Raw genomic sequence first — 18,999 nt, forward strand, 5'->3', positions numbered from 1 at the left:
CACATTAATTTTGTATCCTGAGACTTTGCTGAAGTTGCTTATCAGCTTAAGAAGATTTTGGGCTGAGACGATGGGGTTTTCTAAATATACAATCATGTCATCTGCAAACAGGGACAATTTGACTTCTTCTTTTCCTAACTGAATACCCTTGATTTCTTTCTCTTGCCTGATTGCCCTAGCCAGAACTTCCAACACTATGTTGAATAGGAGTGGTGAGAGAGGGCATCCCTGTCTTGTGCCAGTTTTCAAAGGGAATTTTTCCAGTTTTTGCCCATTCAGTATGATATTAGCTGTGGGTTTGTCATAAATAGCTCTTATTATTTTGAGGTACGTTCCATCAATACCGAATTTGTTGAGCGTTTTTAGCATGAAGGGCTGTTGAATTTTGTCAAAAGCCTTTTCTGCATCTATTGAGATAATCATGTGGTTCTTGTCTTTGGTTCTGTTGATATGCTGGATTACGTTGATTGATTTGCGAATGTTGAACCAGCCTTGCATCCCAGGGATGAAGCCCACTTGATCATGGTGGATAAGCTTTTTGATGTGCTGCTGAATCCAGTTTGCCAGTATTTTATTGAGGATTTTTGCATCGATGTTCATCAGGGAGATTGGTCTAAAATTCTCTTTTTTTGTTGTGTCTCTGCCAGGCTTTGGTATCAGGATGATGTTGGCCTCATAAAATGAGTTAGGGAGGATTCCCTCTTTTTCTATTGATTGGAATAGTTTCAGAAGGAATGGTACCAGCTCCTCTTTGTACCTCTGGTAGAATTCAGCTGTGAATCCATCTGGTCCTGGGCTTTTTTTGGTGGGCAGGCTATTAATTATTGCCTCAATTTCAGAGGCTGCTATTGGTATATTCAGGGATTCAACTTCTTCCTGGTTTAGTCTTGGAAGAGTGTACGTGTCCAGGAAATTATCCATTTCTTCTAGATTTTCTAGTTGATTTGCGTAGAGGTGTTTATAGTATTCTCTCATGGTAGTTTGTATTTCTGTGGGCTCGGTGGTGATATCCCCTTTATCATTTTTTATTGCATCTATTTGATTCCTCTCTCTTTTCTTCTTTATTAGCCTTGCTAGCGGTCTGTCAATTTTGTTGATCTTTTCAAAAAACCAACTCCTGGATTCATTGATTTTTTGGAGGGTTTTTTGTGTCTCTATCTCCTTCAGGTCTGCTCTGATCTTAGTTATTTCTTGCCTTCTGCTAGCTTTTGAATGTGTTTGCTCTTGCCTCTCTAATTCTTTTAATTGTGATGTTAGAGTGTCAATTTTAGATCTTTCCTGCTTTCTCTTGTGGGCACTTAGTGCTATAAATTTCCCTCTACACACTGCTTTAAATGTGTCCCAGAGATTCTGGTATGTTGTATCTTTGCTCTCATTGGTTGCAAAGAACATCTTTATTTCTGCTTTCATTTCATTATGTACCCAGTAGTCATTCAGGAGCAGGTTGTTCAGTTTCCATGTAGTTGAGCGGTTTTGATTGAGTTTCTTAGTCCTGAGTTCTAGTTTGATTGCACTGTGGTCTGAGAGACAGTTTGTTATAATTTCTGTTCTTTTACATTTGCTGGGGAGTGCTTTACTTCCAATTATGTGGTCAATTTTGGAATAAGTGTGATGTGGTGCTGAGAAGAATGTATATTCTGTTGACTTGGGGTGGAGAGTTCTATAGATGTCTATTAGGTCCGCTTGGTGCAGAGATGAGTTCAATTCCTGGATATCCTTGTTAACTTTCTGTCTCGTTGATCTGTCTAATGTTGACAGTGGAGTGTTGAAGTCTCCCATTATTATTGTATGGGAGTCTAAGTCTCTTTGTAAGTCTCTAAGGATTTGCTTTATGAATCTGGGTGCTCCTGTATTGGGTGCATATATATTTAGGATAGTTAGCTCTTCCTGTTGAATTGATCCCTTTACCATTATGTAATGGCCTTCTTTGTCTCTTTTGATCTTTGATGGTTTAAAGTCTATTTTATCAGAGACTAGGATTGCAACCCCTGCTTTTTTTTGTTCTCCATTTGCTTGGTAGATCTTCCTCCATCCCTTTATTTTGAGCCTGTGTGTGTCTCTGCATGTGAGATGGGTCTCCTGAAGACAGCAGACTGATGGGTCTTGACTCTTTATCCAGTTTGCCAGTCTGTGTCTTTTAATTGGAGCATTTAGTCCATTTACATTTAAGGTTAATATTGTTATGTGTGAACTTGATCCTGCCATTATGATATTAACTGGTTATTTTGCTCGTTAGTTGATGCAGTTTCTTCCTAGCCTCGATGGTCTTTACATTTTGGCATGTTTTTGCAATGGCTGGTACCGGTTGTTGCTTTCCATGTTTAGGGCTTCCTTCAGGGTCTCTTGTAAGGCAGGCCTGGTGGTGACAAAATCTCTAAGCATTTGCTTATCTGTAAAGAATTTTATTTCTGCTTCACTTATGAAACTTAGTTTGGCTGGATATGAAATTCTGGGTTTAAAATTCTTTTCTTTAAGAACGTTGAATATTGGCCCCCACTCTCTTCTGGCTTGTAGAGTTTCTGCCGAGAGATCTGCTGTCAGTCTGATGGGCTTCCCTTTGTGGGTAACCCGACCTTTCTCTCTGGCTGCCCTTAAGATTTTTTCCTTCATTTCAACTTTGGTGAATCTGGCAATTATGTGTCTTGGAGTTGCTCTTCTGGAGGAGTATCTTTGTGGCGTTCTCTGTATTTCCTGAATTTGAATGTTGGCCTGCCCTGCTAGGTTGGGGAAGTTCTCCTGGATGTTATCCTGTAGAGTGTTTTCCAATTTGGTTCCATTTTCCCCCTCACTTTCAGGCACCCCAATCAGACGTAGATTTGGTCTTTTGACATAATCCCATACTTCTTGCAGGCTTTGTTCATTTCTTTTTCTTCTTTTTTCTTTTGGTTTCTCTTCTCGCTTCATTTCATTCATTTGATCCTCCATCGCTGATACTCTTTCTTCCAGTTGATCGAGTCGGTTACTGAAGCTTGTGCATTTGTCCCGTATTTCTCGTGTCATGGTTTTCATCTCTGTCATTTCGTTTATGACCTTCTCTTCATTAATTAGTCTAGCTGTCAATTCTTCCACTCTTTTTTCAAGATTTCTAGTTTCTTTGCGCTGGGTACGTAATTCCTCCTTTAGCTCTGAGAGGTTTGATGGACTGAAGCCTTCTTCTCTCATCTCGTCAAAATCATTCTCTGACCAGCTTTGATCCGTTGCTGGCGATGGGCTGTGCTCCTTTGCAGGAGGAGATGCGCTCTTATTTTTTGAATTTCCAGCTTTTCTGCCCTGCTTTTTCCCCATCTTTGTGGTTTTTTCTGTCTCTGGTCTTTGATGATGGTGACGTACTAATGGGGTTTTGGTATAGGTGTCCTTCCTGTTTGATAGTTTTCCTTCTGACAGTCAGGACCCTCAGCTATAGGTCTGTTGGAGATTGCTTGAGGTCCACTCCAGACCCTGTTTGCCTGGGTATCAGCAGCAGAGGTTGCAGAAGATAGAATATTGCTGAACAGCGAGTGCACCTGTCTGATTCTTGCTTTGGAAGCTTCCTCTCAGGGGTGTACTCCACCCTGTGAGGTGTGGGGTGTCAGACTGCCCCTAGTGGGGGATGTCTCCCAGTTAGGCTACTCAGGGGTCAGGGACCCACTTGAGCAGGCAGACTGCCCCTTCTCAGATCTCAACCTCCGTGTTGGGAGATCCACTGCTCTCTTCAAAGCTGTCAGACAGAGTTGTTCGCCTCTGGACAGGCCTCTGCTGCTTTAGCTGAGCCCTGTGCCCAGAGGCGGAGTCTACAGAGACAGGCAGGTTTCCTTGAGCTGCTGTGAGCTCCACCCAGTTGGAGCTTCCCAAGGGCTTTATTTACCTACTTAAGCCTCAGCGATGGCGGGCGCCCCTCCCCCAGCCTCACTGCTGCCTTGCGGTTAGATTGCTGCAGACTGCTGTGTTAGCAAGGAGGGAGGCTCCATGGGTGTGGGACCCTCCCGGCCAGGTGTGGGATATAATATCCGGTGTGCCGGTGTTACAGCGCAGTATTGGGGTGGGAGTTACCCGATTTTCCAGGTGTTGTGTGTCTCAGTTCCCCTGGCTAGGAAAAGGGACTCCCTTCCCCCTGGCGCTTCCCAGGTGAGACGATGCCTCGCCCTGCTTCAGCTCTGGCTGGTGGGGCTGCAGCAGCTGACCAGCACCGATTGTCCGGCACTCCCGAGTGAGATGACCCCAGTACCTCAGTTGAAAATGCAGAAATCACCGGTCTTCTGTGTCGCTCGCGCTGGGAGATGGAGACTGAAGCTGTTCCTATTCCTATCAGTACTATATTAAAAAGAAGTGCTGATTTCTGTGTTGATCTGTCTGCTTGTTCTTGATTTATGCATTTTTAATTGTACTTGATGTCATCTTTGAGTCAACCGCTTCAATTTTATTTTTACCCAGGAATCTTTTACTTAATAATGTGTTTATAAATGCTTTCAGTTGTATTCTTTTGGTTCATTTAACGCACACACACACACACGCGCGCGCGCGCGCACGCAATCATGGCAAAGGAAAAGACCTTTTTTCTCCTTCTGTCCTCAGCATTTCCTCTCCCCAATTCCCTCTTTACTGTATTCAACCAAAAAACTGTTTATGTCTGATTCTGTCAGGAGTAAGTAGGTGGCCTCTGGTCAAATTCAGTCATATGGGGTAAAAAACAATCACTGGCAGATACAAGGCAAGAGATTCAAATTAGAAATTATATGTGAAACTCTAGTTGAGTAACAAAGACATTTTTAAAGATTTTATAAAAAGTTGCAGTATTTTTAAAATCCTGTTTATTATTAGGCTCTCTTTGTGTCTGTCAGTTCCTTCAAACATCCTTTATCCACTCCCCTATGATAAGGAATTTTGATCCTTGTAGCCACACCAAATGCAGCTCCCTGACATCAACATTAGTTTAAAAACTGGTTGGCATTAGGCCTGGGGCTTCTGTCTTCTTACCATTTATGGATTTGGTTTCTCTTTCACATTGTGAGAGGCATTTGTTTTTCTTTTTGAAGAAAATATATGTATTTTAGATATTTTAAAAATATCTCTCCCATGTTTTACTATGAACCACATGAAGGAGGTATTCTGTGATAATACTTAAAATGTGAAACTATCTTAATTGGTAACTCTGATTAATGTTTCTTATCAAGTACACATGTATTGTACATTTATCTATGGTGAGATAAATTGCTTGGACTTTGGTGTCTGATTTCTACATTGCAAGATTTTCAAATGCCAAAAATATTTCATAAAGAAATGATTATGATTCACTAAGATTTTTATGCTTTACTGCACATGCAGTTAGGTAATGCAAAATATTGATGGCAAAGAAGAATATTAACAGTCATTTTATGCTTTTTGTGTATTTTGTTTACCTATGGTTACATATCTAGAATTGTAATATTATTATAGATCACATTCTTAAGTGTCTTAGACAATGGATTATCACAGTTGATAAATTATCCCATTTAAAAAACGATTTGAATCTTTCATCATTATACATCACAGCCACCAACTAAATAATTTTAATCTAATTTTGTAGGGTACATATTTTTAAGATTTAAGATAATTCCAACCCCCCACCCCAGGATTTTATAGCACAGTAAAAACATGCTGTTTAAGATAAACTTAATCTGTATTTTTAATCTTCAACTATATTATTTAATATGTGGCTTTGTAAAAGCAACTTATAAATGTCTTTTCCAGTTTCTCCCCTGATACCTACCTCAAGGTTGTGATGAACTTGTTAGTATGTTTCAAGAAAGTATCAGGCACATTCTAAGTGTTCAGTAGGTATTTTTATTTGTTTATTTTTAGTTATTCTCAAGGTCAACTTTAATCCTAATAAAAACAAAAATAAGTTATGCCTACTTGATATAAGAGTTTTAAAATTTTATATTTATTAAATTTTCTTTTCTTAACCTGCCTTTCATATGATTACTTCCACTTTCTGACTTATTTAAAAAAGAGCTCATGAACTTGAGAAATCCTCAGAACGTCATAAAAATAACTACAACTAAAGATATTGCTATGTTTTGATTTATTTGAGAGGGATTTGGTTATATAAGGGAAATAAACAAGATAGCTGAAGATCATGCATTAAACATTTTGGTATTCCCTTACAGTATACAGCATATAAAAGAGACAATTAAAATGTAACAGAAAGACAATTACAGGTGAAAAATATGTGATGGAAACATTGCTCTTAAAGCATATAAAATGCAATGCTATCATGAATTAACTGTCTCCAAAAATCTTTTTTTGCATTCAACTATAATTTAAGCATTTAAAATTGTTTAAATTACTGTTCATGCTGTTTTTATTGTTAACTACCAGAGTAACTTAAAATTATTGATCTTTTATCTAATACTTTTACATTCATTCATTATTTCATCGAGAATTTATGTTTGTTCTTTAACCATTATGAAGTTCCCATTTTTTCTAAAGGAGAAAATGGAAGGAAATATTGTTGCAATGTCAAGTGATTATCTCACTTAAGAATGTGGTTGCAACAAGCTGAGTGAACATTTCGAGTGTTGACTTTTCTACATCAGAATAAACTGTGTTTTTTTAAAATGCATATGTATGGAGTTATTCCAATATATGTTGAATTAGAATTTGGGAGTAGAGCCCATGAATTGGAATCTTACGTCAGCCTCCCAGGTGCCTTTTCTGCACAATCATGTTGAGAAGCACTAGATCTATTCCAATCCATAAATGGAACAATAGATTGCTTCTGAGACATGGCATTACTATTATTATTATATTGCTATTTTCCTAAAATATCCCACCACAGGACTATAGCTATTCTTGAGTTTTCACTATTTTGGAGTGGGTTTTAATACATGCACAATCATTTAACACAAAATCAGAAGTTTAAATTGGAACCCATAACTCCACATTCTTTTCAATAGATACTTATGCTAATGAAGAATATAAAAAGTTCACACTTCTTTTAGAATATTATTATCTGCCTCGTGATAGTCTGTACTTTGAAACATCTCATTAATTGATAGATTCACTAATTATTTGGCATTTAAGATATAGAGGGGCAGGATTGCATAGTATCTCATCTCTATTTCAATTGGGAAATTAAATACCCCTAGTTCTTAAAATAGTAACTGTGCCTTTCAATATATGTGTGATTTTCTAAAAGAGACAAAACTTCTTTAAATCTCACTTTACACATCTAGCAAAAGGGGAAAGTGATAATACTCTTATTTTAAGAAAGAGTGATTGATGTAATGCATGTAACCTAACAACAGAGCTTAAATAAGTAACCGCTCAGAAAGGACTCACATATAAATTTACACAGAAAGTGGTAGGTATTATGGAAAATACATGATTCAAAATAAACCTTACTATTTCTAAGGACTTCACAAAATATTTGGGTAAAAATATGTTACAAAGTTTAAAGACAAAAGTAAAACACGGGGCCAGGTGCGGTGGCTCACGCCTGTAATCCCAGCACTTTGGGAGGCCGAGGCCAACGAATCACGAGGTCAGGAGATAGAGACCATCCTGGCTAACACGGTGAAACCCCGTCTCTACTAAAAATACAAAAAACGAGCACAGCGTGGTGGCAGAACAAAACTTCTGTGACTTTGTGTTAGACTAAAATTTCTATGATGTAACTACAAAAATACAATCCATAAAATGACATATTGATAAATTGGATTTCAAATTAAAATATTTTCCCCTTCAAATCAGACTGTAAAAGAATTAAAACCCACAGATTGGTTGAAAATATTTGCAAGTTATATTATATCTCACAACAACATATGAAGAATTGTCAAAACCCAGTAAGAAAACAACCCTATTAAAAATGGTACACTGGGCCGGGGTGGTGGCTCCGCCTGTAATCCCAGCACTTTGGGAGGCTGAGGCAGGTGAATCACGAGGTCAGGAGATCGAAACCATACTGGCTAACACGGTGAAACCCCCTCTCTACTAAAAAAAATACAAAAAAAATTAGTCGAGTGTGGTGGCTGGCACCTGTAGTCACAGCTACTCGGGAGGCTGAGGCAGGACAAAGGCCTGAACCCGGGAGGTGGAGCTTACAGTGACCCGACATTGCGCCACTGCTCTCTAGCCTGGGCGACATAGCGAGATTCCATCTCCGGGGGCCGGCGGGGAACAACACTGTTTGATATAAGTAGTTATTGATCATGTGATCCACAGAGAAACCCTGTGAGGGATTCCATATGCAACTGAATCAAGAGCAGTCCAGGGAGGTGGACACAGAAACCTAAGATCATTTTAGTATCATTCTAAGAATATTCCTTTTCAGATCTAGGAAACTTTCTATTTTACCATGGGCTTACAAATAATTGTAGCAAATAAGCATGACCATGATTCTGTTGTTTAAAAATTTCAAAGCTGTTAATGTAGCTGAATGTTTTTTAATGGGATATAGTGTTATAAGATTTCAGTACTTTTGTCAGCAACTCCTCAGCCATTGAGCATTTCTTAATGAACTAACCATTAGGAACACAAAAATGTTTTCTTCTTACTTTAAGAATTGCATTCTGCAAATAGACAGGCATAATCATGTTTGGGCACATTGATGATGCTTTTTTGTAGTGAAGCTTGAGTCAATTAAAGACCAGGATTTCATAGCAAGCAATGATAATCTCTCTTTTAAAGCATGTTTTCTGAAAATCTGAAGGAAGAGGAGGGAGAGAATAACGAGGAAAGAGAGGGAGAGAAAGAGAGAGAAAGGGTAAATTAAAATTAAAATAAGTTATGCTAGCAATATTAGCCACTATGCGATATCCTTTAGGTCTTGTCTTCTGTAAACCAAACAATTAACACAATTAAAACCATCATACATATTTCTCTCTAAATATATACTATAATTAGAAAGAAATATAACTATAGTATAGAACATAACATTTAAATTCTAGCTAAAACCTAATTTACTTCTGGAAAGTCTACAGCAGCCTATTAAAATGGAGAGGGAAGTTTTAGGGGTACCCACTCCTTTGCTAATGCTCTATTTCACCATACATTGATTATGAGGGTCAAAATAGTGAGTTATTTCTTCAGGTTGCATGTGGCTTTTCTGGATCTTTTTGTTTCATATTACGCTTCCTCTACTTTATTTATTTTCCACTCTTGCCATTAGGCATTCCCTAGATACTCATTATGCCACTAAGAAAAATGAATATAATTGAGAAATGAAGTTAGAATCTGCAGCTGCTTCCTTCTCATCTATTAACTTTACCCTCTACTTCTGTACATGGTCAAAGAGCTTAATTTGTCATGATTCTCGAGTTCTCCAGCAACCTAATGAACTTTACATAATATACTAATCTAACTAAATATATTTATGACATCTTTGTCTTTTAAGTAACACGTTGGATTATAAAGTTACAGAGGGACATAAACTCGTGATGACAGGAGAAACAGAAAAAAGAAAAAAAACCTGCAACAAAGATTCCTGTATATTATCTCTTCACATCATTTTTGCTCTCAATATAGTTTTAAAAAATTACTCAAATGCTGAGCTTCTGAGTGACAATTCATAGTATAAATGAGTAGTTGCATGATTTCTTTGGTGAAATTAATCACATTTTTCCTAAATAGTGTTGACAGATAAAATGCAGAGTGCCTAAGTAAATTTGAACTTAGATAAAACAATGAATAATTGTTTTCATATAAGAATGTCATGGTTATTATAGGGAACATAAGTCTCAAATATATTTCTTATCTATCTGATATTCAAATTTTACGGAGTGTCCAATGTTTGCTTATGTTCTGCAATCCCTTAATAGGGGTTAGCTAAAATAATGTGTTTTCTCTACTTTAGAGAAATGAAGTTAGTTCTCTCTCTCCTACCAGGTGTTATTTCTGGACCATTTTCCTCCTCTCCAAAATCAATAAATAAGAGAGAGAGAGAAAAAATCACTTTAAATACATTTCCTTTAGGCACACCTATTTTCTTCCCCCTAGTAAAATATAATCTTCTGACCTGTGACAATCGTTTCAAATTCAAAACCTTATAATCTTACCACATTTCATTCTTCAGTTTGGTCGCTTGCCATACAACCTTAGTTTTCCGACGAGTTCAAGGAAATTTATTATTTGCAGAGTGGTTTAGAGTGATGTCTTTCAAAATGAGGGTTTTGAAACTGGGGTTGTATTATTTTTAGTTTACAACAGCAATTTTGCAAGTAACTATATTCTCATAGGATTTTCAAGAGAGTATGTCATCAAACTTTTGGATATTGCCCATTTGATAGGTGAAAAATATCCCTTAGTATTTTTGTTAGCATTACGTTAAATTTATAAACAAACAAAGGCAGAAATTAGATATTTTGACCTTTTGTCTTCTATTTTGAAATAAAGATTTTCTAACTATGTAATCCTGTGCAAAAATATTTCCTTCCTCTCTCTATGTATATATGCATACATTCACACATATACACATATACATTAATAATTTTTCTCTATTAAGGTTTTTATAATTTTTTTTCTGTTACCTTTGTACTGTTATCTCAAGGATAATATAGGTGTTTTATCTTTTACTTTTGATGAGAAATCCATTTTCCATTCCTATTCCATTAAGAATAATATTAAAATTAGCTAGCAGCCTCTTATTGCCTTTCCCTGCCCTTACCTCCAACAACTCATTTAAGTTAAGATCTTGTTACTTTTAGTTAATACTTCTTTAAGGCTCTTAGAGAGCTCATTTAACTTTGTATGTATCATTTTCATACCTCACACCATTTTTTATACATACATTAGGAAAGAATATATCCATTATATACTGCTCTGTCTCCCTGTTGGCCATTACATTGCCTTGATTCTATAGGTAAAATATATTTAATGTGCACCAACATTATTTTAATCTCTCATCATTTATTGTGTTTGTCCAAAGGTTCTAGCTGATTTTTCAGAAAAGTTTCACTTTTATGTTATCTGAGTTATCTTATATTAGTAACAGTTCTTCCTAGCCTTTATATTTGAAGTCATGTTTTACTGAATATAAATCTTTGGATATAATTATAAACCCTTGACTATATGACATATTTATATTTTCTGTTGTTCACTGAAATTGGACATTTCTGTCAAAATTGTCTGTTGAATCCTCAATTTTCTTTTTCTTATAAGTGACATTGTCTTTATTTGAACACTCATAATATTTTTTTTTCTTTCTCTTTCAATCACAAATGTGATTACTAGAATATATTTCAAGGCTGGCTAATCTGCTTTGATTTTGCAGGTAAGCAGTGTACCCTCTCACTATGTAGCTTTAAGTGTGTTTAAATTTATTTTAGGAATAATAAGACAGTAGTAATAAACTCATTTACAATAACACTGATTTTATTACATTATACTGATATTTATACTGTTTCATTGCTTTGATTTTTTTTATTTGATGAATCAGAGTATACACCTAGATTTCCTAAAGTTCTTTGAACTTATTTTGTAAAATTAGAAACTATTTTTACTAGTTTGCAGAGTTGTATTTGAGCATGCTTTCATTTACTGTTGGATCATTATGTTGATTCTTACAATAATGCAGAGTAAACGTATGAGAGATTTAAACACAGTCCTTTATTGTCGCACAATTTTTATACATAAGTTTTGTACCTTTAGTAGGGAAAGACGTATCAGAGTAGTCTTTCCATGTGCATAATTTGACAAGTCTTTCTTCTCTTCTTTTTGTAAAATGACAAAATGTTCCCTCCTACTCTCTGAAATTTGCCTCCACTGTTTTCTTATTGCACTTTAACTGCACTTCCTCTTTTCTTTGTCCTTGTTCCGATATATTTCTTTATTGTAGAAAGGATATTTAAATGATAGTTTTGAAAATTTCTTAGACTGAGATTTCTTGAGCATTTTCAAACCGTATCATAGTCAACCTCATATCCTCTGATGTGAATTTAAGGATCTGTGGTTTTACTGCTGTTCCAAGACAGACCCTCCATGTTTTGTGGTAAGTACCTGCTAATAACTCCAGGTATTATGATTCTTCTCATTGTCTTCAACTTCTGCCACATGTTTTTCTTATAGTAAGCAGGTCTTACAGCTATTTTTATTCTATGCTTGTGTTTTGTTCCATGGAATGTCTTCATATATATTTTGAAATTATTACCACAATCAAGGTAATTAACATATTTATCACATCACATATTTTGTTTATTTTTTGTAAACATACTTGTTAAGATCTACTCTGTCAGCATATTTCAAGTACATAATACATATTAACTATGGTCATCATGTTACATGGTAAACCCCAAAAACTTACTTCTCTTATCTATCTGTAAGTTTGTACCACTTGGCCAATATCTCCCCATTTCACTCCCTTGCCCCCAATCCCTGGAAACTACCATTGCCTTCTGTTTCTATGAGTTTCTCTCTGCTAGAATTTACATATGAGTGAAATAATGCACTATGAGATTTATCTTTTGGTGTGTGGCTTATTTAATTAACATAATGTTCTCTAGGTGTATTCATGTTGTTGCAAACACACACACACACACACACACACATTTTCTTTATCTATGTTTCCTTTGATGGACCCTTAGGTTGATTGGACAAGAGTGGGCATCCTTGTCTTGTTTCTGATCTTGGAGAAAAACTTTTCAACTTTTCATCATTGAGTGTAATGTTATCTATGGATTTGTCATATATGGTCTTTATTGTGTTGAGGTATATTCCTTTTACTCCTAATTTGTTGAATTTTATAATAAAAAGATATGAAGTTTTAAAATGCTTTTTCTGCATCCACTGAGATAATCCTATTATTTTTCCCTTCATTCTCTAAATGTGATATATCACATTTATTTATTTGCATATGTCCAATCTTCCTTACAACAAGGGGATAAATCCTAGTTGATCATGGCATTTGATCTTTCTAATGTGCTACTTAATTCAGATTTATACAAATTTGTTGAGAATGTTTGCATCAATGATAACAGAGATGTTATCCTGTAGTTTGCTTTTCTTGTGGTGTCCTTGTTTGGCTTTTGTGACAGAGTGATGGCGATCTTCTAAAATGACTTTAGTAGTTTTTCCTCCTCTTGAGGTTTTTGGAAGTGTTTGAGAATAGGTATTACTTGTTACTTAAATGTTTAGTAGAATTCAGCATTGAAGCTATCAGGTTCTGAGAGTTTTTTTGTTTGTTGTGATTTTTGTTTGTTGTGAGGTTTCTGATTACTGATTTAATATCCTCACTCTTTATTGAACTGTTTAGATTTTCTGTTTCTTCTTTGTTCAGTCTTGGCAGGGTGCATATTTCTTGAAATTTATTCATTGCTTCTGGGTTATCCTATTTGCCCATATATAATCCTCATCAGCAGTCTCTTAAATGATTTTTATTTCTATTACATGAGTTGTAATTTCTCTTCTTTGATTAATAATTTTATTGATTCAAGTCTTCTCTCTTTTTGTCTTGGTTTGTCAAGCTCAAATTTGTCAATTTTGTTTATCTTTTCAAAAAACCAACTGAGTTATGTTGATTATTTATATTTTTTCTACTTCCAGTTTTATTTGTATTTTCCTTGATATTCGTTATTTCTTTTATTCTGCTAACTTTTGACTTAATTTCTTAAGTTGCTTCTTGGAGGTTTAAAGTTGAATTGTTTATTTGAGATCTTTCATTTTTCTTAATGTAAGAATATATCACTCTAAAGTTCCTTCTTAGAACTGCTTTTGCTGCATTTGATATGTTGTGATTCCATTTTCATTCCTATCAATAATTTTTAAAATTTTGCTTTGATTTCCTCTATAACCCACTGATTGTTCAATAATATGTTGTTTTATTTTTCACATATTTATAAATTTTTAAATTTTTCACCTGTTACTGATTCTAGTTTCATTGCACTGTGGTTGATAGAGATATTGATATGATTCTGATATTCTTAAGTTTATTGGGACTTGTTCTGTTGCCTAACATATGAGGTATCGTGGAGGTTGTTACATACTTGCTTAAGAAGAATGTGTCTTCTGCTGCTGTTGTCCCCAGGTTTTCTGTGGTAGGCCTGACGCTGCGTTTACAATGAAACTATATACTCAGTTCACTCTCCTTTATTTAAGCAAAGGATATCTCTCTCCATACTGTGCTTTCCAGGCTTGTGAGAGGAATGATGTAAATAATTTGAAACTGTCCTTTCTAACATTTATAATACATCAATTTAATTTCCATGTTAATCTTAACTACTGTAACATCTTATCTGCATCCTTTTGTTCTGTGAAAGTATTTTTGTGGATGGATAATTGTTCAAACTGATGTTTCTGTGAGGAGATAATTGCTGAAAAGTTTTAATCCACCATTTTGCTGACATCACTCTCCTGCCAATTTTGTTTTAGATATTGTCTATTAGTATCAGTTTTTTATTCTATTTACTCAATTATCTTTAGATACAGTTTAAAAATCCAATAAAATTATTTACATTTCCCCACAGTTATAATATTTTTGTATTCTTCATTTACTTTCATAAATTTTGATTTTTATAAGGTGTCAAAATTTTCTGTCCGATGAAGTGCGTTTAACAATACTTATAGTATACATATAGTAAATACCCACTTTTTGTTTATCTAAAAATGAATTATTTGCCTTTATATTTAAAAGTCACTGGGAATGTAATTCTAGGTTGAGACTTATTTTTCCCCCCATTCTTTAGAGATTATCAATGATTTACTTCTCTGACTTGCATAGTTTCTGAGGAAAAGTCAGCTCTCATTTTAATCCTAGTTAGATAATATGTGATATTTTGTTTTTCTCTAGCTGCCTTCAAGGTTTTCTTTATATCTTCAGTCTTCAGAAATTAGACTATAATACACTAGGTTATTATTATCATTTTATCTTACTGGTGTTTCTCTGAGCTTCAGGTACACCTAGGTTTTTTACTTTCATGAAACCTGCAAAATTATAATTCTTTCAAATTGATTATGTATCTCTCTCTCTCTTTCACTCACTTTGCACTGTTTTCAGTATTTCAATTATATGTATGTATCCTACAGACCATTTATATTCTTAAATATTATACAGAGCATTTATATTCTTACATAGGTGCTGGATACTTTGTTCTTTTTTCACTTGTGTTTCGATTTGGAGAATTTATATTTGTTTATCTTCACGTCAACTGGTATACTAGTCTTCTTTATCAGTTCTGGTAATAATCCTATCAAAGGAATTCTTCACCTTTGATAATTGGGTTTTTCATTTCTGCCACTTCAGTTTTACTCTGTTTTATAGTTCTGAAATTCCTAGTGTCTTCCAAATATGTTGTCTTATTTTTCAAGATTATTTAACACATTTTTCATAGTTATTTTTGTTTTCATTCTGATAGAACATCTGATAGACATCTCTGTGTCTCTTTTCGTCCTATTATATCTGTTAATAATAGGTTGTAGTTCTTTTGCATTTGTGATAGCTTTATTTCCATTTTAATTCTAAACATTGTGCGCAAAAGAACAGATACTGGAAATAATATTTCTGTTTAACATGTGTTTTCTTCTGTCTGAATATCAGTGTTGGAGTGGAATCTTGTAAATCTGTAGTTGATCTGGAATTGGTTTATTTTGTATAGTCACTAATCATTATCTGTGGTAGTTATGTTCTGAAATGTTTCCAGACACTGAATCATTGCTTCTAGGAAAAATACAGATCTAGGTTCCTGAGAGCTTCTGGTTACAACATTTTTATTAACCAATCAATATATAACTTTGTTTTGTTTGTTTTCTTGTGTAAAGACAACTTGTTTAATATAACAAAGAGAATCTAACATAGGCATTTTCCCTGTAAGGCACATCCTAGCCTTCTTGTGCTTCCAAACACTAAACACACTTTAGCACAATACTTTGGGGCCAAAATAAAAATAAGAATAAAAAAACTGTGTTATTAAGTAATCCTTGGAAAGGATGCATTTACAATATAAGGTCTGCAACAAGAAAGCAGAATAGTTCCCTGTTCGACCTCATCTGGGAATGTGTGCATCAAGAAACTTAAATTTTTCACTCCTCTGTGCATTCACAAATAACTATAAAAGTGCTACAAGCATGGATTTGAAATGACAAATAAATTTTAGCGGCAGGTGAATTTGCAAATAATCCATAAATAGTGAGGATTGACTATGTTTGTGTAGTGACTTTCAATGTACTATATGCTTCAAGGTCATGAATTTGCAAACAAAGAAGCCACAAATAGTGAGGATTGACTATGCTAGTGTGATGACTTTCAATGTACCATTTGCTTCAAGGTCATTGTGTGCAGAGCAGTAACTTCAATAAAAAGGAGTTAGGTTTCTTGCTTGTGCTCGAAATGAGGCCTAGAGGGCTTGAAGAGTTCTTCTCAGTATCCCGCTTCATCCTCAGATCAGCGGACTACGCACACCTGTATCACAAAAGACATCTCTCTTCTCCATTGGTGCTTGTTACCTGATTCAATATTCATAGTGAGTTCATAGGAGTTTCTCAGTTCTCTTTTCTTTAAACTCAGTCTTAGGTAGGTGCTGTGTAACTATAACTTGGAAACACTTATATAACACTCCTGCCTATTTCTCAGGGGGAAAAAATGCTTATTATTAATTATAGGTTGTAAATCAAGGCTATAAAAGATTTTCCATAAATGATCAGATAGTATTTTAAACTTTTAGTCACATATGCTAATTTAACAATTATAAAATGAAAAAAGCATTCTTAGCTCACAGACTTACCAAAAATAGACTGAGAGATGGAATGAGCTCCAGACTCTAGCCAGCATACTGCTATTTAGCACAGGTTGTTTTCCTGTGCTTCCTACCTGTGGCAGGTTAACTCTGCCTTGAATCAGCAGGGATTTGGAGATACGACCAAGCATGTTTCTGCCACACAAGCAGTAGAGTCTTATAATCTAGTGTCAATAAAACGTTCTGATGGAGTGAGTACATTTTCTACCCTTCCTCAAAGGCAGCACACAATTAATTGGTATCAGGTAGGGGGCAAGGGCACAGGCAGGTTTTATGCCTGTAAACCAGCTGTTTCTTCACCTTACATACAATCTTCACCTTACATACAAGCAGATTATGGATGTATGTTTTCAAAGTATATTGCCTCTACCCTCAAACATTGGAAAGTCCTGAATATCTGCACCATGAAGGGAGTCTTAGGTCTCTTTCCTTGCACCTGTGTCTTTCAGGAGGATGCTACAAAAGCCTGTGGAAATTCCTGGCAGGTAGATGCATGCTGCCCTGTGTCTGGGACACATAGAAATTCTAAATTGCGATGTTAGACTTTGCCCAGTTTTTGAAAAGTTTTTTTTAACACTTCTGTTCTTTTTTCTTACCCGCTTTTAAGGCTTCCATTTGTTTTCTCCCATGCTTTACCCAAGTTAAAAATAAATACTATGATTTGTCTCTCCTTAGAGTAATTTCCATTGTTGTATATTCACATAGATGTTATTGGCTTTTTTTCTACAAACATATTGAACATTATGAAGGTATGACTTCTGGAATGCTAACTGTGTTGGATTCAGTAATATTCTCTCCAGAATAAGCACACTTCTTTTGTCACACCAAGAATTAAAGAGGTTGTGGACACTATTCTACTTCTATGCCTGTAAGAATAACAATCAAACCTTTTTTATATCTTTACTATATGTTACAAGAGGTTCATGTATCCTTGAACCCTCACCATGACATAGTCTTTAAAGCAGGGACTCACCGCTTTATTCATCACCCAAATATCTTTTTTTTTTTTTTTTTGGTACCACTTATTCTGTTTTACTTCTTTCTTTAAAAAATTCAGTTATTAAAAAATCATTTATGTTAATCTATTTTACACATTTTTAAATTATATTTATTGTTTATTTTATTTAAAATTCATTTTTCACTTCTTATTTTTCTTTCTGTACCAATTTTCTGTAATGTGTCTTCTTGGCCCATCCCAGGATTAAAAGGAGTAGTTAATCTAACGGAGGTAAGGGAACACATTTGGCACGTGCAACCCAGTATTAGAGTGTCGGAAGTTTATCAGAATTCACAATTAGTTGAGTCTTCATTTTTTTACTGATACCAGAAACATATGAGTTAAGCTAGCCTAATAAAGGGGTGAAACATAATTGAGCTAAGTTAGCCCATAACTAAAGCTTACATTTCAGTTACTATTTCTTTTCTTTCTTTCAGTTGGCTTGGAATTACAATCAGGAGAAAGGAATGTTCTTTTGCTAATGAATGAGGAGAAACTGGCAATGTTCCAATCCCAAGTCTAGACCTTGGGAGGCTTGCACTTTGCCAGATTATGATTCCCTTCTCAGCTTCTGCTCTTTCAGCATGGATACTATCATGAATACACAGAAAATGGCCTTCCCTAGTTAATCCTAGCCAAACCAAACCCAGGTGCAAAGTAGAGTCACACAGCCAAACCCACCCTACACCAACAATTCCCAACTGATCTGTATCCATGAGAATAAATTACGGTGGTTTTCAGCCATGTTGCAGTAGGTAGCATTTTTGTAGTAACAGCTAGTTGGTAGGAGGGATGTTATTTAATAGCCCTTTTAAACTCCAATATCTGAAGCATGGGCCAGAAATCATGAAATACAGATAAAGGCTGTTATTAGGCATTAAATGCTGAAATCAGCTTACAGAGCATCAGCTTTAGCATAGAAAGACACAAATAATGTATTGAGATTTTTTTCTTTTTTAATATTAGATAAATGCAAAAAATGCACAAAATATAAGTATATAGCTCAAAGAATTAGCACCATATAAACAAATTACTAGTGTCCCACAAACCCATTCTCTCCCAGAATTTCATGAAGAGGAGGAACTGTGAGTTGTGATATCTTAGTAATTAAAATGTCTTCGGGTTCAGATTTGAACACCTGCAGATTTAAACAGAAAGGCAAAAGTAAGCTAAGAAATGAAGTACTATCTTTGTAAGCAACATTCCTAAAATGATATTCATCTTAATGTTTTTAATTCACTGTTATAAAATAGGAAAAGAGAGTGCCAATTAAGTACTGTTTGCTAGGTTCACTATCCTATGCCCTGTATGACAGATTGTCTT

At 35.1% G+C, this 18,999-nt stretch overlaps 1 long non-coding RNA gene across 1 annotated transcript in view; it reads left to right on the forward strand.

Moving 5' to 3' along the window:
- LOC111523404 overlaps positions 1–18,414 on the forward strand; it is a 61,238-nt gene extending 42,824 nt beyond the window's left edge. Inside the window, exon 6 of the long non-coding RNA XR_002725515.1 lies at positions 18,114–18,414. This is a non-coding gene — a long non-coding RNA (uncharacterized LOC111523404). The remainder of the gene's footprint in view (positions 1–18,113) is intronic.
- Positions 18,415–18,999: the final 585 nt, after the last annotated feature.

The sequence above is a fragment of the Piliocolobus tephrosceles genome, chromosome 15 (genome assembly GCF_002776525.5).
Source record: "Piliocolobus tephrosceles isolate RC106 chromosome 15, ASM277652v3, whole genome shotgun sequence".
NCBI lineage: Eukaryota > Metazoa > Chordata > Mammalia > Primates > Cercopithecidae > Piliocolobus > Piliocolobus tephrosceles.